Here is a 22,635-nt window from a genome sequence, read left to right on the forward strand (position 1 = left end):
AACGTAAGTTTTGCGCTACGAGTATATAGTACAGGGACACACTGGATGTGCTACTTTATGGAGACAGTTATAAACGCTTCTTCAGTTCACCCAAATATCACACAAAGGAGCCATTCAATGCCATGACTAGCGTCCTACAATATCTGCAGGCAATTTGCCTAGTTGACCCACAAAAAGCACGTCATCACCCACATCAAGGTCACCAAACCACATGCACAATACTGCGCCTTGCAGAATGCCGTGGAGCCAATCCTTCAGAGCATGAAATATTCATGATGTCTTGCTGCTCCTTATGAACAACTACTGTGTGTGCTACGATTATTCTGGTTTCTAACTAAGCATTCATACTGAAGCGTGGTACGATTTATGGCTGACAAATGCAAAATGTATTATCAGATACTGTATTAGAATTTCCCAGCAGTACTGCTTGAAAATGCGAAGCAAACTAGCCAGCAGAGAAGGCTACAAAGCATTTTCACCTCCACAGTGATGAAACATTCAGCACACTAAATGCAGATTACCTGAGTGGCTAACATAGCTAAATTATCCTGCACAGACGAGTCCTCCAATGCTGAGACGTTTCTTGACAACTATTACAATCTCACTATTGGTTACAGAGGTGAGATCACGTTGTACATTACAGAACAAAGTGCTTCATCTGATTCTCAGAATCTTACTTTAATGAACTACACACACAGAGGCAGATTTATGGCTCATTCTTGGAGAGGGTGGTTGGTTGGGGGGTCCCTAAGACTTTTGCACATAAAAAAAAAGGTTCAGCAAGGCTTTCCTAAGTAAAATTTCTCACTGAAAGGAGGGGAAGGAAGCCTCCCCCTAAATCTTCCCTTGTAAACAGACCCTGCTCAAAACTTCCTGCAGGAGTCAATGCTGAGGCCCGTTTTTGGAAGAATCCCTCAATAACCAGCGGCTTTAAACTTTTTTAGGCTGTTCACATACTAAAAATATGTACAGCTTGAAAAAGTTGCATTAGCACTAGGTTTATTACGAAGTCTACCTTCTAAGATAGACAACCACAGCCAGGCAAGCATGCTCACTCTGCACATTCACAGTGGCCCCATGGGCAACGCTACGTGAAAGGGCAGAACGAACAATGCACACATAACCTATGCTCCCATTTATCAACGTTTATTTTGCTTTGTGCCTGTGCTGTGGAAAGAACATGGTTTATAAAGAGCCATTTCAAAATCCTTTAAATAGGTCTTACTTGAGCCTACAGCAAGCCACAATTTCTTGGCGACTTTGTGGTATCATAGCAGTTAAAAATGCAACAGGCCTGATGGAAATTGCTGCTGAAGTTTTGTAGGCATTTTTATCACTTCAAAGAATTCCCAAGACAAGAATAATTATCGACATTGCAGCATTCGTCTAAAACTGTGAAGTTTTCATGCATCTAATACAAAGTTTCACAGTTGGAATGACCAAGCAAAGACACCTTACTTGCATCACACAGTCCCATATTCAAGGCAGAAAAGTGCAAGATTTTAACCAATATCCTATGACGTGATGTGGAGTGCCTTGGACATGAATGGCACATCACACAAACATTAATTAAACAACTGGTCCCTGCTGAGTGAATGAAAGCAGACATTTGTACAGCCTTTTCCTTGGCACAAATGGTTATGAAACATCAACATGGTGGTTTCCATTCTACCAGCAGTGGCCAGGAATCATTTTAATTTAATTTTAAGTTTCAGAGAATGAAGAAAAACAGGTGCAATTGCTGAAAGCTGTGTGGTTACAGACTGTAGCTGCTCATGCATACTGATGCCTTCTGCCTGAACGCCATTAGCAAAAAATGGCAACAGCTAATGAAGCATGTTCTAAACACACAATACTCAAATTATGTTCTCACACAGCGGGTGTACAGCTTTTGCATGTTTCGTTACCACCTGAAAGTAATTTCTACAAAATATCCTTTTTAACGAACCCACAATTCTCTAACTAAAAGGCTTCAACTCTCTCTGAAAGGTAAAAGTTCATACTTAGTTTCAGCAAGCAGAGTACTTAGGTTTTGCACGCAGATGCATTGGCTTCTGTTAACTCAAAATGAAGTTCTCTAACTTAGAGCTTGGGCTCACTTCCAAAGGGGAAAAAACTGCATACAAGCTGCACTTAAGCTTGAATAGAATTCTATAAATGCATACTTTATGCAAAATTTCAGTATGGTGCAAAACAGAAAAATTGACTCTGAAAAATATGCAGCTACAAAATGCAGCCTGCACAGAATCCAACATATGATATATTGTGCATATAGATCAATGGCATATAGAATATAGAACATCAATGGCATATAGAATGACAAGCAATGGGCTGCACTGTTTTACGATATATCAGGCTCATTCCAAATACGTCATAGGGAGCTTATCTATGCAAAATTCAAGCTGTTAAAAGAAGACAGAAACTAAAAAAAAAAACGCACGCAGAGCTCCTCCTTAACTGTTAGCGAAAGAATATTATAGCTGACAAGTCGAACGCACACACTATTAAAAAGGAAACAATAATATGCTGCGCCTTTACAATATAGACCGTCACTGCATAGACTTCAAACTGCATAAAAAAATAACATATTAAAAACATTACAAAGACTGAGAATTTGAAACTTTCATAGCCGCCAGCAACTCTGCAATCCTGAACTTGCATTCAGACCAACTGCTCATGCCGATTTATTGCATACATTCTAGAAGTAGTACAGATAGCAAATTTTGGTTGTGTGCTCTTTCTTTACAATGATGCACAACACATTAGTACATTAATACATATGAATCATTGCGTGGTATTTGGCCATTACCAGTAAATAATTTGTAACTGAATGTCTTCTCATGCCATTTCAAGGTTTCAACAGCAGAATTGTGCCTGTAATGTCAGAGTGCAGTACAGGTCAAGTGAGGCATAAAAAACAATGTCCTCTTCACTTGTCATTCCGGCTATTGAGACAGGCTGGCTGGCTTAAGTATTGTGTTGGATTAAAAGGTTATAGCAGCAGTTGTACCCCACCTTTTTATTCCTCACCTCCCTTTGTTGCCTCACAATGCCTCACAACCATCGTTTTGGTACTGAAACCAAAACAGCATGAGCAAACAAAAATAATCAATGATTATTGACTGGTTGCTAGCAGACACCACACGCTGATTGCTGCATACTAATCTCTTAAGCAACATTAAGAAGATAACCAAAAATTTAGTATCCTATACTCCTTTAGGAAGTATTTAAATAAAAGCTCTTGTTCAGGAATAGCAATCATCTCTAAAGACTCTCACAAGAGTTTCACTGCACAAACTCATTTTATCTCAAGGCTTTCGAAAGGGTACAGCAGCCCAAATCAGCATACAATAATGGCATAAACCTGACTTTTGAGGTTGACTAAAAAGGCATAACTAACAAACAATTTTTCTATGACTTAAATATAATATGGAAGAAAAAATGACATCTGTAAAGGCTAATGCTGTATGTATATTCAGAGATTTGGCTTCAAGAACCATCTGAGAGCTGATGCACACTGTGCTACATCATCTCCACATACTGTTCCATTTTTGTAAAAAAAAAAGAAGTTTTCAAGGTACCAAAAGATGAAAAAAAAAAAAGGCCCAAAGAATGCATTTTTTTCCCAGTTGCGTCACTGACTTAAGAAAGCAGCAGCTATGCCCATAGAAGATGCAATTTTTAAAAATGTAGCACTACCAGTGCCGCTGCAAGCAATGAAAAAAATGTTATGTCAAGCTAAATGTTACGCCAACAGCATCTGTTTTCAAAAAGGTAACGACGATGAGCTGGGGCTGAAGGACAGGGTTAAAAGAACCCTAGAGGAAGCTCACATAACCCCAGTAACAAAACATAGTGAAGCCAAAAATATCGCACATAGTGATTTATGCAATGCAATGTTGCATAATGCAATAGCCTAACACACGGACTGAATCCAGGTTAACATGAGGGTAAGAAATGAAATATTAAGAATACCTTGGTATCTACATGTATTTCTGTTTGGACAAATTCCTCATCCTATTTGAACACCATGAAAAGCATTCTTGTGCATGTATAAAGAGAGCTCTAGTAATATTTTAAATGTACACTGTTTTAGGTTCTAGCAGTCCATACCACTAGAATGCAATAAAATAAAGTGCACCTGATTGAGCCCAGATTTTACTGAAATACCATAGACTAATTTTATAAATACTGAAGGGACAAAGCAAAATTATACTGAGTGATTTAAAACAAACCAAAGTCAAACAACTTGATCCATCACAGCGTGCACAAACAAAAACAGGTGATGTAAGCATGTGCAACAATACAGAGCCAACTTCTTTGAAAGAGTATATGAATGTTTTGCTTAAACTTAACTCGTTTGATGACTATGCTTTAATTGCACCTACTTTCACAGGATTTGACTACCCTCAAACAGGTCACAAGTAGCCGCTAAAACAACACTGAAAGGCCGGCTATCCATTCTACCTACGTATAAGAGAACATAACTGGATTGCTATGGTTAACTGAACTAGGGGTAAAGTGTGATACTAGCAAACCAGTCCCTCTTTAACGCAAAGAGATAACAGGTGTCACCAAGCCCAAAGGCAGAATGAGTTTCGGCCTATTTTCTTTCACCAGAAAATTGCAAGGAAGCATACAACAACCACTAACGGGAAATGACGCACTCGCGCATACAGCCGAGACGCGGAATAGCAACGCTTGCCAGAAGTGACCGCACGCGAGCGAGTTCCGGCGCAAGCTCCTGGCATCTCTGTCATAACACACACAGGCACATGCACTCCTGAGAGCGAAATATGATCAATACCCGGCGCTTTCGAGGTGAGAGTTGGCTAGGCTAGGGACAATAACGGCTAGGACGGTGTCGTGCCAGCACTCTCAGAGAATCAACCTCGCGAGGCCCGGGCAGAATACACACGCCAGTTTCAGAAAGAAGCCGGTCCAGCCGACCCGCAACGGCGTGTGCTGCACACGATCGACCCGGCTAATGCCGAGCGGGCTCATCGAACGAGCGAGATTGTACCGATAATGCCGCAGCGCACACAAAGGCGTCGCGAAATGCCTGTCGAGAGCTGAGCGCACCAGACGCCCACTAGCGCGGCCCCAGGGAACGCTAGTGGACCGCAAACAACGGTCAGCGCTGAGAAAGCGGCTTGGTTGGGGCAGCCAGATCGGAGGGGGAAGCCCGTGTGGCCACTCAAACAAGCACGTGGTGGGTTGCGCCGCGGAAGAAACAAACCGCCGGCAGGCAGAGCGGCAAACAGACGCTACATACCCACTTGGGCGCACTTAAAGGCTAAAAATAGCGGGCACTCTAAAATAACCCCCGCCCCCTCTCTGCAGCGTCCAAAGGGAGAAAGCGAGGGGGTGGCGGCAAAGCAACAGGGCCCTCGGACGAAACGGGTCCGCACCGAGGAGGGACCGCTGACAAATTCAGAGAGGGGTGGCGAAGGGGGGAATCGAGCGCCAACGCCCAGCTCCGCACACGCAGCCCGGCCCCGCGCGGGCGCACGCCGGGGCCCGAGCGGCGGCGTCTCGGGGCTCGGCGGCGCCCGACAAGCGGGCTTTGCCCGCGAGCGCGGATGCACGGCCGAAAAGCCGCCGCCGCGTGCACGTGCGGATGAACAGGGGGGCACACACAGCACTCACCGGTGGGGCGGCGGCGGCGGCAGCGTCGCCGGCGAGCTTCGCTCAGCGCGAGCGTCGGCGGGCGTCTCCTGGCCGCTCGACCGCCATGACGCACCATGGGCGGCCGCGGGGCCGCGCGGGGGCTCTGGCGGCCGCGCATGCTCCGCGCGCCGCGCCGCAGTACTCCTACGCGCGCGCGCTCAATTATTTACAGCCGATGCCGCCTGCGCGGAACGCCAGTAGCCCCCCCGCAGCTATGGCCGGCTCTGCCAATCAATGCGAACACCGGTCCCACCTCTCGAAATAGCGCTTCCCACAGGGGGATCATTCCCCAGTCAGCGTGGACCCCACGAGTGCGCCTCCGCCCCACAGACCACGCACCGCAAAGGCACGCGCGCCCGCTATCTCAGAGGCCGGCTTTTGCGGCCAATACATCACGGCCGCTTGTTGTGACAAGCAGAGCAAAGGGCGCCTCTTCCGTTACCTGTTCCCTCGAGACGCGAAAGGAAGAGGTTTCCGAAAACGCCTTTTCCAGCACCTCCACACTGCGCCAAGTCGCAACAAGCAATCGAGAAAACGCGCGCTTTTGAACGCACCGCTGACATCATTAATCGCGCAGGAAGGCAAGGCCTTACAACCACGTGTCGCCGACGAAAGCAACGCACAATGCCGGACTTCCACTCACCGCGGATATTGTTACGAAAATATTCGGTGCCCCTCTACTCCTGACCACATCGTATCCGGCCGCAACCTCGCAGACCGTTTTCTCAGCCCAAAATGAGGCCCAGTCGATTAAGGACTGCACACTCATTCGGCAACAAGTGGCACTAGCAGATACCGCCAGCACGCGATCCGAACGCTTGCCTTGGAGAAGTGTGCGATAGTGCGGCTTCTGAGGAGAGAAAACGCCGGCCGGGTTGCGAGCCTCCCGGAGACCCGCGGGAATGCACTGCTTCGGGGGCAAGTGCGGCCCACTGTGCGCCTTCTTCTGCATCGAACAGCGCACAAAGGCCGACAGGCACGCGTTCTTTCCTCTCCGTTTTCCTACAGCCACTTACTACCAAAGCAATCGCATTGCCAAGTTTTTTTGCATCGGGCAAAATAGGGGCCCCGGAACGAGTATGTCGCGTAAAAGAATCAGCGAGCGACCAGTCAAGCCAAAAAGTACACCAACAAGATGCGCATAAAGCTCGTCAGAAGCAGGACGCTTTCGCACGACGCTCACGCGGGACTTCATCCAAAGCACGTTAGTGCACGGCCCGTCGGGGCGGCGTCGGAGGCTGTGTCGGATACGATTTGTGAGCGCACCCTCGAGCGCGCAAAACGTCAGCCACCAATACCGAGGCGTCAGAATGACAGCGATTTGTCCGCGCGCCAGGGAAAGGGATCAGAAGGCGACACATAGCGAATCGAGATGGGTTTCAAGGAGGTGTCACCCGCTCGCAATGGGTATCCCGAAACTAAAGACCGCGCGTTGAATAACGGGGCACCTTAGACTGACGGCTGGCACGAGCGTGGCACGAGTGCGCAGTTCCCGACGGTAGCGCACGGCGCCAACGATGCAGCGGGAATTTCGTTCAGCAATGACCAAAAACATGCTCGGACATTCACACCTGCGAGTAGCAGACGGCGTGCGACCGATTTCGGTCGATTAGTTACAGTTCCGTAACTAACCGGAACCGTAAACCAAAACCAGTCGCGCGACGTCCCCGACTCGCAGGCGTGAATGCGCCTGAGGAGCGACCCATCACACAGTTCACGCCCGCCAGATTACGGCCGCTGCAGGATGGAGGCCTCTCTGCAACTCACCTCCAATTAGCGACAGCATGCAAACACCCGCCATCTCCCCACCTGACTGTCTCCATTTTTTCCCCTCCTGACTGCGGCTCGCATAACTCTGACGAGAAAAGGTTCCTGAATTACGTCGTTTATGCCCAACTTGACACAGCGCACGGCTGAGACACTCGCGACACATACAGTTCGCGTACGCTTAAATCCACCGTACACTTTCTGGTACCGTTAGAAACCAAGGCAGTCTCGTGTCCGGGTCGGATTCACATTGAGGACCGTGAACAGGTCGTCTCGGCAGTTATGTATAGCTGATGCTCTACAATGTGCGCACAACAAATGGTTAAACTCAGCGGACAAGCCTGCACCACTAGAATCCCAGCTGGTAGCAAATAAACCACACCGTCACTTCCACGAAGATGTTCATTTAGGGCCTATCATACTACGTAAGTGATGTGACAACGGTTTATTTATTCAAAGTACCTCACAGGTTCCGAACTTGAAATATTGTGTGAGTGAGAGGGGTTACAGTAATGTGGAGACAAGAAATAGTGCAAAGTATTATACAGAGCGTTTCACCTAAGACTGCGCAATTTATAAAATTGGTTTTCTGAGTTAGATGAGCCCTTCTTTCGGCATAGCATTCTCAGCGGTGTAGTACATCAGAATACAGCTAAGACGTATTAGCTAGCAGGCTGTCTAACTAATACTGAATAGTTCACTTTTAAGTATTACAGTTAGGCTCCTTAATTATTAACAGGCGTTTTGACCGGCGTAAGTATTATCCATAACAGTTTTCAGAATTTCAAAAACGCAGTTAACCCAGGCGCCGTGCTCCAACAAATTTTGTCTATTTCGACGATTTAGCGCAGTGGAGAGGCTGTTGTGCCTGCAACCTTCTCGAAAGCGCATCTATTTTGGCGCAATGTAGCCAAAATTTGCTGGGCCACAGCGCCGAGGGTAACAGCGTTTTCGATATTCTAAAATTGACACGGATATTACTTACGGTGGGCTACACGCCTCATTAGGTTTTGTTTGGTTCATTGGGGGTTTAACGTCCAAAAGCAACTAAGGTTATGAGGGGCGCCGTAGTGAAGGCCTCCAGAAATTTCGACCACCTGTGGTTCCTTAACGCGCACTGACATCGCACAGTGCACGGGCCTCTAGAATTTCGCCTCCATCGAAATCCGACTACCGCGGCCGGGATCGAACCCGCGTCTTTCAGGTCAGCAGCCGAGCACCATAACCACTGAGCCACCGCGAGAGAAAATTTAATATTCGCAGTTTCGGAGATGGAAGATGTAGAGAAAGTGACCAGTGGCACAGAAGTTTCGATATTCGTTCACGACGAGGTGTCATCAGTAAAAACACAAGACCCGATGTTGAACACGCTGGCACCCAACGCGATAGAGCGTGTGTGGTACGATTATCACTTGCCAAATTCTCTTTACTTATTGACCAGAATCTAAACCAAATCAATACGAAGGAGGAGTGTTTAACAGTGCGCATAGTACCTCCTCCAGGAGCGCTGGCTGGGCTTCAGTTTAGCCCTTACCGGAACGAAAGCGTCATGGAACAGACCCATGCAGGACAGGACAGACAGCCCGGCGTTGATTGGCCACGTGTGTAACGTGAGACCATCAATACGCATGATTAATGAATCCCCGCTACCAACGACTAGTTTTTTAAAATGGCTACTCGCAGTAGTGAGCGTCACTCGCTGGAAATGACGCCCTCGGAGATATCGGTGGGCATCGGAGGCCACGGTTCAAAAGAGGGCGCAAAAAGCGACGACATTCTGTAAGTGCAGCACCTGTTCGTACGACACGTCGGGACGCGGAACACGGGTAGTGTTTCACATCAGTTCCTCCGTACGGACGCGGCGCGTCACAGACAAAAATACCACAACTGTGGCAACAGAACATGAACGAAAGGGAGATAATAGTTCGTGGCTTGTGAAGGTATACCACAAGCTAATAAAACATTTCGCCTTTCAGTCCTCGTAATGACTTGGTCAAATATTTTTTTTTTTTTCCCGCGTACTGTAAAACTGGAACTCCTTTCCTGGCCCCACTCGCGCTCTGAATTTGAAATAATTTTTAGATACTGCGATTCCTAGCCGATGTGCTTCAACTGCGCGTTTTCTTCAGCTTTCCTAGTGTCCGTATGCTGCTTGTTGCTACCATTTGTTTTTGCATTTTTTATCTCCTCATGCGAGGCTGCAGTATGCGAAATAAATAAAATAAAAATAAACCAACTCGACCGGGTCAAACGAGAGCAGCCGAGTGCTTCGTTCGTTGACGGTACAATTCCCCGGACATTCCAACTTCCCCTCCCTCCTCATCGCTGCTAGCGTGCTGCTGGAAGCCGCAGCGGCAGGCCCGAGGCACCACGGGCAACGCACGCAACCATCGGCCCACCACGCGTCGATGTGCCTTCGACATTTCCTGCTTGCTCGTTTTTACCTCTTCGCAGGTACGCTCACGAAGTGCCCCCCCCCCCCCCCCCCCCCCCACCTCGTCGAAGAAAACTGGCCAACGGCAGCATTTTGCCGAACGTAGGTCAGCCGACTATCATCATGAACCACGCAAAACAGAGCAACGGCTAAAGAAAAATTAAGCAGGAAGGAGCAAAAGAGACCGTTTCAAGGCCTCGTTTTGATGATGCCGCGCCTCACGCGACCCGTTGCACTGCGTGCGCTTCCACTTAGCCAGAGAAAAGCCAAATGAAAAGCAGAAAAGGCGCGACGAGACTATAAAACAAAAAATTTCAGCCTCCTCCCCTCCCCCCCCCTCCCCTCCCCACCACACACACATCATACTAGACGCACGAAAGGAGTGGCGCTTCTGACCGAACACAACACGCACCCGGCAGCGCAGAAACAAGTGAAAGGGGGAGCCGCGGAAGTTGCGCCCCGCCGCGTGCACATCTTGTCGCAGGATGAGGAAGCGCCATCCCCCTCCGCACCCGACGCCCATTCCCCGAAAAGCCGGTGCCCGAAACTCGAGAAACAAAAACAAAACGCGATAAAGTATAGCAGCTATGCACGCCCTCGGATGCGCTCGCGTTGCTTCGCCCGCAAGATGAGCACACGGCCAGAGGTACCCGCACTGCCTTCTTGCTTGACTGCCGCCTTTCGCGCAAAGATCGGGAGGGGAGACAGTTTTGCCATTGCAGCAGAGGCCGGCAGGAAAGGGAAGGAAACGGGCCTTTCTACCCCTGCCGCGGGGAGTGAGCTCCCCAGCCCTGGCGACCCCGCACCGTCTCCCAACTTCCTCCCTTTAACCCCTCCGCACCCCCAGCCCGAAACGCGAAAAACCCACTCCCCACGGCACGGGGACAAAGGCCCGTCTCTCTCCCTTTCCTCATATCCTCTGCTGCATTGCCAAAAAAAGTTGTCCTCGAGCACTGGTCACGGAGCAGATCACCGAGACGGAATTTATGAAATGCTTTCATAGGGAGGAGCGCCAACACTCCAGTCTGCAGGGCACAAAGGCGCAGCATATACGAAAACAACTGGTCCGCACGTGCACTCCTAAACGTTCAAATCAGCTGCTGTGTCAACGCCGTCACTCGCACCCGCATAAACAGCGAGCAAAGCACGGCCGATCCCGCGCACTCAACGGAGCAAGCGAAGCGCCGGGGCGAAAGTTTAAAACATCTTCCGCGCGCACACGAGTGCTCTCTTTTCCGTTGCCGCCTCCCCGGCAACGCTTGCCGAAGAATTTCCGCCGCACGCAAGGCAAAGAGCTTTGGGGAGCCGCAGAGATCAGGGTGGCTGGGTCGGTAGGAAAGGACAAAAAAAAGCCCCTGGATCGATTTTCTGCGCGCAGAGACTGCGAAACCGCGGCGGCTCCGTGACGCTGTGGTACGTGCCCGCTGCCTCCAACAGCCGCGCTCTCAAAACACGGGTGTTGGTGTTATTCTCTCCGGCCACCCGCTAAGCCCACACACGGGACACCTGCTCTTCTTGTCTTTCTGAGTGGAACGGGAAATAAATATTTCCAGTAGGAAACACACACGGGCGCGATTCTCAGATACGCCAGCGGTTATTGGGTCGTAACATTTCCCGAAGGGGGATCCAGAAGTGCAGATGGCCCACCGCTATAGGCCACCTCCAAACATAATGGGCGGGGCCATGCAAGTCCGAAAACAGCCAAATGTACGGCCCTGGACAACGGACGAATAACCGATTACATTCATTCACAGCGCGTAACACACAAGAAAAAAAAAAAACGACAAGAACCCGCTGGAAGTCCGAACCGCATCAGTAAAACTTGATGGGGCTAGCTGGTTCTTTACGATGCTTCGTCTCTGCTGAGCGAAAAGGGCGAGGATAAAATGAGGAAACACGCACGGCACGCACACGCAATGAGTATGTTCATGTCGTATGTGTTCCCCTACTTCGTCCTTTCCGCGCAGTAGGAACGAAGCATCCGCACGCACACCTCCTGCACAATGTTTGCATTCGTACACAGACCGGTCCTTCAGGCCACGGAGGTGGGTGTTCTTGCGGCGTGCGTGTTTACATTCAGGGTGTAACGTTTACTGAGGCATTGAGAATTCTTCACAACGCACCCTGGTAGGTACTGTCACCGAACGGCGTACGTCATCGGTGACGCACACGCATGCTTCTTGATGCGATTTGGCGACGCCAACTTCGCAGCGCTCACGCCCTCGTGACAAGGCTTCCGCGCCATGAAATTAAACACAAAGAACACAATGCAACGGCAGTTGATATTTCAGTGATCACCTCCTGGACACAGGGTAATTACGAAAACCACAGACGCGAAAAAATAAAAAGCTTTTCATGCTAATCACAACTGACATGCGATGCGAAGCAAAGTGAACTGTCGTGATAAATGAAATAACACACACACACACACACACACACACACACACACACACACACACACACACACACACACACACACACACACACACACACACACACACACACACACACACACTCTCTCTCTCTCTCTCTCTCTCCCATGGAGGCGAAATATCCGCACGGAGTGTTTCCAACTGGCTCCGGAATTTACCTGCGCGTTGCTGGACCTATAGCATGCATGCAGGACTCAAATCGCATGTTCGCGTTCAATAGGCCCAGCACAGCACACGACGAGGGCTGTAATGACACGCAGCTCGACACTGAAACTTGACAAGAGCCGACGCTAGCACGTGTACTCCGAGGTAGAGAGATGCCGTAGCAACACATGGTGCAACATGAGAGAAGGCACGCACTGGTGTAACTAAAGATAAAAAATGGCGTGCTTCGTTGTGCGCACAAGTTAAATACAAAGGTCGGATTTGGCCGGTTGGTCCGATCGTACGTTGGTCAGCGGTACTTCGTCCGCTCGTCCGGCGACACGTTGCCGGTTGGGGCAGCAATTCCAAACTTCTTGGGAAGCAAAAAGAACTGATTTATTGAAGATGGGACCGAATACAAGAACTTGAAAAAGGCGGGCTAAAGGAAGGCTGTCAAAAAAGGCTGTAAGGGCTGTAAAAAAGCGGCCAAGACTGGGACTCGGCGCGCTCGTCCCGCTCTTTGTTTCCAGCGGTTTTTATCCCCTCGATAATTGGGCGGAGCTTTAATAAACCGGCTCTCGCCCAGTTCCAACCAATACTGCTGCAGTGGCACTGTACATACAAGTAGGCGGAGCCCAGTGCTCGCCAGAGCCCGACTCTAGAGGCGCCAGTAACGTCCACTGCTTAGCTAGTCAGTCCGGGGTTTAAGAAGTCGCCGACCTTATTGTCCCCCACCCCCACCTAACAGCTCATCTCTCTTGAATGTTCGTCAAGGGATCCTTTCAAGGGTTCGTCGGCCCCTTGGTCCCCGTTTCCCGCAGCCTTGGACAGCGCCCGAAGCGCGCGACGCGCCGTCGCCATTCCTAACCCCTCCAGACGGACACGGTAGGGGGAAATTAGCTACTGGCGCCATAGGCGTCTAGCTTAACAGCACACGTCAAACGTTATTTTAGATTATTGCTGACAAAAATGGTTCCCGTTCTAAAATCCAGATGGTGCCACTAGGATCGCTGCGCCTCCATTAGCATATGCTCTGAAAGGCGGATGTGAAAAACGGCGTAACGCCCCGCAAAATGCTAGCGCTTAGCGTACGTAAGCTATTCTATAGAACTGCCTATTCACGCGCGAACGACGACAGGCGGCGAAACGTGCTCGCGTCCATCGCAGCGTGAAAGGGCCGCTGCCTCCTCGGAGTGGCGGCTCCCTTCTAAATGCGGCAACTCGAGCCGGACGCCGTTGGCTTCGCTTGCCGCAACGTTACGCGCACGCACGCACGCACAGCGCTCCTTCATCCCGAAGCCCAACAGGAGGGGGGGCGCGTGCGCTGCATGCACGCTCTGCTTACGCGCGCTGCTGCCCATTGTGCGGCCAACGAGAGACGATGGCCACGCCAAAATGGTACACTTTTTCCGGCCGCTTCATTCAAGATCGTGACGTCAATGCTGGAAAGGACTCCATAACGCCGGACCGGGTGGCGGCGCACACTCGGAGATCAGTGACTAGAATTGCCACGCCAGTTAGTTATCGATAACGGCATGCGGCAGCGTTACGTGTACTTCATTTCTATATCATTTGCCATTACAAATGGACAAAAACTGATACAGTCCACCTTCAATTAGTCCTAAGAGTGCCTTTAATATTGTCACCGAGAGCCGACACAACGTTGGAGGAAGGGCAGACTGTAGTCGGGTACAACTCAAGAACGAAGCGGCTTTTCCCCGTCAAAGGGGACCCCCCTCCAGCCAGTGGCGTCGGCCTCTGCTCCTTGAGCTGGCTAGCGTGGAATGGCAAGGTGTGGTAGGTGACCCACAGCGTCATCAAAATCGCCCCATGCTGAAGGGCCTCATTTCAGGGGCATCTACCGCTTCGATTATGGCTATGGCTATCCCAATTATTGTTATTCCGTGGTTTTACACTACATTTATTTAATGACGGAGGGACCCCAGAATTCAGCACAGGAGTTGTGTGAGGGGCCCTTAAATAAAACAAAGTTAGTACATCAGCGATGATCCATAAATATACAAAATTAGCGCAAAAAGAATACAAGAACAAAAAACAACAACAAAAGGAACAAAGATGGTTTGGTTTGGTTTAGTTTATTGGGGTTTAACGTCCCGAAGACACTCAGGCTATGAGGGACACCGTAGTGAAGGGCTCCGGAAATTTCGACCACCTGGGGTTCTTTAACGTGCACCGACATCGCACAGCACACGGGACTCTAGAATTCCGCCTACATCGAAATTCGACTGCAGCGGCGAGGATCAAACCCGCGTCTTTCGGGTCAGCAGCCGAGCGCCATAACCACTGAGCCACAGCGACGGCCGAAAAAGGACAAAGAATGCGTAAAATTTTGTATAGTTTTTTTTTTACCCGGTGTTGAAGTGTTCCGATTGCTTGTTCATATGAGCGAAACGACATATCTGACGCAACAATGTGTGGTAACTTATTCCACAGCTTAGTCTAAAAAAAACGAAAATGAATTTGTTCGAATGTCTGGTGAGGCCACAGTGGTGGATGAAACTGATCGAAGTACACGTGTTCCCAGGTGATATGTGAGTCACCGAGGGACTGCTTACAATGCAACGAATCAGTTTATAAGTTAAGACTAGCAGTGGATATGCAAGCGCGACCAAAGCATGTCCCCCCTCCCCCTGACAAGTTACTTACTTGACAAACTTGACAAGTTGGTTACCATCATGAATTAATTCGATAATTGAAATACAAAGAACGATCCCAGTTGCTTTACGATATCCTTTAAGTTGTGCCCTTCTGTAGTGCAGCGGTATAGGCTCATGCTATGTATACCCGCATAGGAAGCCGCGATGGAAACAGATTCAAGTTCTCTGTCCACTCATGCGTACCGAAACGATGCGACCACGCCAGTGAACTTGCTGGTGGCAAGTACGGGTACTGCGCAAGACCATGCGGATTAATGTGGAAGATAGATTTCCGACAAAACACCGACAAAGGCAGGAAGAGCTGCATTTGGCTGCATATGAAACGGCTGAAGGAGTTACAACAGAAAACCAGAGCCCAAATTCGGGGATACAGTGGAATGGGTTCCTGAAGGAAGGCCGATTTCTCCACGCAGCTGTTTTCACGCGACTTGTACACGGAAGGCCAGACAGCGGAGTATCCGAATCTTCTCAAGACAAAGCCGTTATTACAGAAGGTGCCGGAAGAGTGGCTTTAGCGCGTGTCTATAACTAATGCAGCAGGAAATACTGTCGAAATTTGTAATTATACGAATTTCGTCCAATACAGCCTAAGCACTAGAGGTCAATGAGAACTGTTCCCGTTCACACGGAATGTTCGCAGTCAATGCGAGCAAAGGTCTAAGAAATTCTGGTAGACAGCCTTCGGTGACCTCCACAAGAGGCAGCACGACAAGCGCTGAAGGGTTAAAAAAAAACAAAAAAAAACACTCCGGTCAATAGAATCATCCACGCGCTGCCCACAGGCATCATGGCGCCTTGCCGGCTTTGTCGGGAGGCGCGAAACAGGAGACCAATCGTAGCGGCAGAGTCCTTCAGAACAGTGGGCCCAAATTTTAGGGTCTCTATTCGCAGTAAGTACGCCGGCATGCACGAGTTAAGTTGGAACCGAGGTTTTCACATCTGGATCGCGTTCAAAGGAGGATTTACAGTGCGGGGGGTGGGGGGAGGTACACCAAGCATTTTCAAGCGTAAATTTTTGCGTGGGAAAACTGTATTCGCCCCAATTTCTTCGATGAAAAAAAGCTCTAGAAATGTACGACTCAACCGAGACCCCCACCCCCAAAGAATTGACGACAAAGTCCTGCCTGATTGCGTTAACCGCTCGCGGCACCACATCAACCGAAAAGTGAGAGCTTATTCACGTTTTTACACTTCATTTACAGCTGTAAAAAGAAAACAGCCCCCAAAAATAATAAAAGCGACGCAGTAGGTGAAATTCAACCGTGATTTGACTGGGCTAAAAACATTGACCTGTGCGAACATCGCGCATCCCAGACGTATCGCTACGGCGACCATACAGCGCGTACTCGTTCAGCCTACAGGCCCTACACGAACGGTAGAATCCGGACGCAACTGAAAAATACACGACGTCGGACTGCAACGCGAGACAAAGCGAAAGCCTCGTGAATCATTCATCAGTCGCGACCCTGAGAAACAAGTGCTGCGGCCGCCACTTCGACAGGCGCCGCTATTTCCCTCCCTTCACGCCACAGGCTTTGATCATAGGCGCACGCTATTTACCAAATTCAGCCTTACGGTGAAACGCTGGCTGAAAGTGGGGGCTCCGTCTTCGAGGCACGCGCACTGGCGAGCCGCTACTCCTTCGGATTCCTCGCGCGATGGGCGCCGCTCATTGTAAAACACTCCTTCCCTGTCGCCGGCCCTGGAAGTGACCTCGCATGCCTGATCAAAGGAAGCGCACAAGGCAAGCACTCCGGCACGCTGATGTCCGATGAAAAGCACTCTCGTGTCAGCGTGACGTCAGGGCGCGAAAAATCGATTCCCGCCCCCGAACTTGAGGTGCACGTTAGAAAGACGCGCCGGTCGACGGTGAGCACATTTTTTCCCGCTGGACTGCATTAAGTACAAAAAAAAAAAAAAAAGAGCGCTTTGTAGTACAGGGCTCACCTGTGCGCATTCACTCTGGCCAGAAGGCAGGCGAATTTCTTATATCTCGTTCTTCGCAGGATTCCTTTCTCTAAATACCGTCCACGAAGACGCACTCAATTAAGGGCGACAGCCGAGTCCTCCCAAACAGGCGCAAGGCGTCGAAGGGGGCATCGTATAACGAGTCTTCCCAGACTTCGGATCTCTGCTCGCGCAACTGGGAAGTCACTGCGCACGAGTCATCACCGCGAAGCATCGCAGGACATGTCGGGCTTTCTCGGCAAGAGTAGAGGCGTCACGGTGCGTCAATACTAAGAGAGAGGTCGTATATGTTGAGGCCGATACATGAGTGATCTCAACACTGACGCGTCGCGGGCGACACAAAGACACACCCAAAGGGCACCTGCGAGCGTGTGAAGAAGATATCGCGCGCTATCTAATCTATGTCCCCAAAGCAAACCAAAATGCCGCCTCGGAGAGCCGCACAAGCTTTGGATAAGGTTCTTTGCCGAACAGGGAAATCTTGGTGAAACGAGCCTTTCCCACTCGTTGCCAGCTTTGCGAGAGTTTAAAACCATTACCGAGCACATCATTGCATAATGAACAGATTCATTCGTACGCTCTGAATGTGCCTCTCTTACGCTTCAACACAAAAGCCCACACGCTTAATCATCGGCAAGGGGCAGCGATGCAAGCAATGATGAAACATGTGTACCCATCGGTTCATAGCGCACCCATCATACGCCACCCAGGTACAACAGCAAGTGCAACAAGTCGCACGCTCTTCAGCGAGTTTGTCACTCGGGAAAATGCACAGCACCGCGGTTCCCTACAAACCAGCAAGAAGAAAAAGAAAAAAATAAGGAGGAGGGGGAAGCCTAGAAAACTAATCTTCCTCCATCTCAGCGTTGACATTTTGGCTGTTCCTGGAACTTTCTAGGGGGCACAGCTGGATGATTGTCCCGCCTCCTTTTGTTGTGTCGCGTTGTGCCCTACTTGCGCTGTTGTTAAAATCATTCTGTGCGCGGGCCGTACCAGCAAAAAAAAAAAAAAAAAACGTTTTCGGAGTTAAAGTCACGCCCGCCTAGTCAGTCCCACGCAGCCTTTACCCCATTTCGATCACTCGCTCTTGCAGCTAATGCATGCTTCAAGAAAAGGGGCGCCCAGGCAGACGTCGCCTTCTACGCGTACACCCGACGTGCAGCGAGCAGCGCGCACCGACAAACAAGGGCCCAGTGGGTGACCGGGGGACCGCGGTGAGTCGGCCGCCCAGCTTCCCCGGCCGCGCTGTTTTCGAGACAGGGGCACGCGGCGCTGTTCTCGGACCATCCGTCGCCGTACCTGGGACAGGCGTCAGGGAGCTTTGCGACGCCTTCTGCTCCCGTCCTCCAGCCGTGATTAATGCGGCCTTCAATCTTGAATCCCCGGCGAAAACAGGGCCCCCGGAACGAGACACTGGCGCGCGGCGCGGCCCAACTGGGAGCAGATAATCTGTCCGCAATAACGGCGCGCTTAATGAAGTCCGCCCGTATTAATCCACGCACACGACCGGCACAGCAGTGCCGCTGCTGCTGCTTTCCACTTTCGGGGCCGGCGCTCCGATTGCCAGAGCGCAGCGCCGGAGCCAGGTGCGCGAGGGCGCCACCAATCACGGCCGGACACCGTCCTCGCGGGAAATCGCCACTGCGCGACAAACAGGGAAAGTCCCGGCGAACTGGCTCAGCGAGTGGCCGCCGCCGCCCTCGGCAGAAACCCGAGAGCACAATCTTCCTCGCGCGCGAGCCACCGCCGAAAGAAATAACGACACTCAAAACAAACGGGGGAGAAAAAAAAACTGCTCACTTCACTTCCCACCTCGGCAACAAGACGAGATATCTTAGCTCAATCATTATAAAAAAATAAAAATAAAAAAAAAAACCGGAGAACATTGCGAGCATCGCAACCCGTAACGACGCATGGCGTAAGCATAGAGGACAAGTGCGATGAGAAAGCGCGCGCATCCGTTACGCAAGTGCGGGCCCACGATGCCCCGTCTCGAAGAAAGGTCGCGCGCATGTATATACAAGGGCGTGCACACATAACACGCCGCTGCGGCTCTCTCTCGCTCTCTCGCTACACGGCGTCTCAACTGTCCGCGCACTAGGCAGCGCCCGCAGCCTTGCTTCAAACGCCGTCGGGTCGTAAACAGCGGGCGCAGATTTGATGACTCGCGCACAGGCCGACCGATGGTGATGCACGCGACTAGGCGACCGCACGGTTCAAGAGACAACGTGTACGGCGTAAAAACAAACAACGCGTGCGGCTTAATTCGTGAACGTTTACGCTGCTCCGCCTAGTGCACTAAACTTGGCGATGGCTGTTAGCCGTGTGTTGTGTATGTGCAGTGAAACGCCACATGCTAGACACACGGCTAACAGCTATTACGTTACGTGTCTAGCAAAGCATAAGCGCTATCAATTTTTCCATTCGGTCATCCGACACACACGAACACATACAGTACTGCATCACTAAGAATATGACAAAAAAAAAAAAGAACGATATGTTCTAAAGACGCACAGCTATGATCCACATAACACACGGCCACAGATATGCGCGAAAGAGAAATGCAGAGGACAGTGCGCTTCGCCCGTGTCCTGTGCTTTCTTAGCACCCCCAACGCGCAAGCGAAACAATGGCCAAGGGCAACGTAAACGCAGATGGAGTAAAATCTAACGCAGTGCCCTCGTTTTACACGCGGAGAAATTTGACTTCGCGAGTGACATCGCTCCAGAAAACAGGCCCAAGACAACGCTGTGTCCGGTTTAAAATATTCTCGCTATTTGATCTTATGTAACGGGCCTGCATTCCTTGACGACTTTATCAGCCGGTTTCCCTACCGGTTTCCGTTACAGCTTCCCTTCCGAGACCCTTCCGATGTCATTTTTCGCTGCCTGACTGATAATCCCTAGCATACAATTGATCAGACAGTACATATAGACTACCTAAGGACTGTATACGGAAATGCTTGCAAGATCCAACTTTTAACACTTCTCTCACTCACACACGCATCGCCAACGCAACCTGAAGCCTATAAGACGAATTTCCGCGGCTGGAATTTTTTCAGACGAGCAAATCTACGAGGACTACACGCTGCCTTAATGAACAGTCATCGGCGGACAATTTATTTCGTGTACTGGCGTGTAGACGAAGCAACCCGCTGGCGCAAAATGACGCTCAATGACTGCACGAGAGATGGTGCCACGTACCACCAACCTTCATCCCTGTGCTATTGCAGACTCCCGTCCAAAATGTCGCTGCTCGTCACTTCCGGCAAGGTCCTCGTACAACGGTTCGCAACATGTTCGTATACGCGCCACTTCAAGCAAACTGCGATTAGCGAACATAATAACCACATGAAAAAGACATGCACATCCATTCAGGACAGGACGAACTGAAACGGGGGAAAAAATAATTCATGGCATGCTTACCGTGAAAACGCAGCGCAAAGAATCTGCAAGCGGCTCTTCCAATAACAGAGCTGTGACCAGTTTCTTCCATGTCCCTGGAGATCATCGAATAGCACTCATTAAGTTAGGGCGCGCAGGCAAAGACACGGGGCGAGCAGGCTCGCTCGCCGGCGCGCTGCAGACGCGAACAGCCCTCGAGGCGCAGGAGGAGGCTGTCGTCGTCGAGCAGGTGAGCGCAGCACGACGGGCAGCGGACGTCACCGGCGCCGTCTTATCGAGGCTCAATTATTTTACGAGCCCGGCGGATGGCCCCCCGACCGCCATCGACGCCGATCGGCGATTAGTACAGGCGCGCCGCTCTGCCGGCCTGAGGGCGCAGAGCGGCTCGACGCCAAGACAGCCCACGCGTCCGCGCAGAGCAAGCGCGAAACACCGCTCGACGCGACGCGCGGACGCCTGGACACGCAGCGCGACTCAGTAGCGCGAAAACCTCTAGCACGCGGTGCATACCTTGTTATCAGACTGCCGGGAGCCCGACTGCGCATGAGCAGCCACGTACCGTAATGACACGCCTGAAAATACCCTAAAAATAAAGGGAGCCGTTTCCATGCAAGGTAGTGACTCTGACGCGCCATTATCCTAAGTCCCCTTTCCGCAGCCCTGTCTGAGGGGTAAACACAGGAGACCATAATTGCGGGCGAAATAAAGGAATAAATACATCAAATATATTCCGCCGAAATGAAGGCTTTGAACCCGACATTCCCGTAGGGAGCAGAACGCTCCGCCACTCGAGACTCGCGGAGACTGTTGATAGGACGGCAGGCTATATTCCATGCCATCGAGATTTCACTTCAATTCAGCCATGACGCCATTCGCAGGGAATTCCACGTAGGCTCTATACAGAACTTGATCGTATACGCATTGTTTAAAGCCCTTTCGTTCAATCACGGCTATTCGCGTTGCACAAGTCCTGTATATCGCGCTAACTCCGATTTACGGAGTGCATTTACTCGCTCCGGAATTCATACCACGAATGCCAGCGCATCGCGGCAACAAATGCAGAGGACATATACGCTACTCAGATTCCATCGAGCCAATGTGGGAATCTCCTTGGAAGTTGAAAGCTTCGAGTCAGCGTTTGATACATCGCCGTCGGCACAGGCACCTCATTCACACGACGTATATGGCATTACACGGACATGCAGCAGATTCGATCCGATGTTTGGTCACAGTTTATCGGAAACGCGAGCATTCGAAGCGCGTGACCGGGCAATAAGGGCGAATTTCCACTAGGAACGCGGCCGCCATTCCAAAGAGTATGTCGGGGTATCGTGGAAGTGCCCGGTCCGCGCATGCGCAGTCGGGTCTCTGGTGCTCCGGTAACGGTAACACGGTATATATACTAAATGTGTCGACTGAGAATGAAGAGCTAAAGCACGATGGAACGCAAGTGCGTTCCTAAACAAATGAAAGGCAAACCCCGGAGAGGAGGCGGTCATTCACTTTCGAGACAGAAATGAAATCGCGGAGATATCGCGACAAGAAGAAGGATGGATAGCTGGGCAAGCTGGTTACAGTAGTTCATTCTACTTTGTCTTTCGTCTGTTTCGCGCTGTACCACCCACAATACCGCGACAAGTCGGTCAATTAGCAGCCCGCGGCTGTCGTCGCGAGCACTGGCCGACTGCTTCTCCCTGACCAGCGATGTGGGCCAGCTCGCGGGCAGCGAATGCGCGCCAGCCACCGAGATGGACTATCGGGCAAGCCGCCGGCGCTGGCCAGTTCAACGCGCTCGCGAGACAAGGTGGCACGATTGCCAAGTCGCCGGCTTCTGCAGCAGGAAAGCAGCTCGCAGAAATGCATACAGCGAGGCAGGGACACTGTTTGCTCGCTCTCTGCGCCGCGGGACATCTATTCTGATTCTTTTGCCCCTTTAACTATGCCTCCGTAGAGCCGAGCAGCGCCCTGGAAGCCAGAAATGGCGCAAGCAAATAAGCGGTCGAATCTGGACTGCTGCACGCAAGCACTGTTCATGACCGCCTGGTGCCCTGGCCACCGCGCATTCAATTAGAACCGCTGGCCACTGCAATGGGGGGACCCGTCAATCACAAACCGTTATTACCCGCAAAAAGAGCTTG

The 22,635-nt window shown here is 50.7% G+C and overlaps 1 protein-coding gene across 14 annotated transcripts in view; it reads right to left on the reverse strand.

Moving 5' to 3' along the window:
- trio (trio Rho guanine nucleotide exchange factor) overlaps positions 1-22,635 on the reverse strand; it is a 252,378-nt gene that overhangs the window by 60,812 nt on the left and 168,931 nt on the right. The window lies entirely within an intron of this gene.

This window comes from Amblyomma mixtum, chromosome 3 (genome assembly GCF_055824585.1).
Source record: "Amblyomma mixtum isolate Tamu chromosome 3, ASM5582458v1, whole genome shotgun sequence".
Classification (NCBI taxonomy): domain Eukaryota; kingdom Metazoa; phylum Arthropoda; class Arachnida; order Ixodida; family Ixodidae; genus Amblyomma; species Amblyomma mixtum.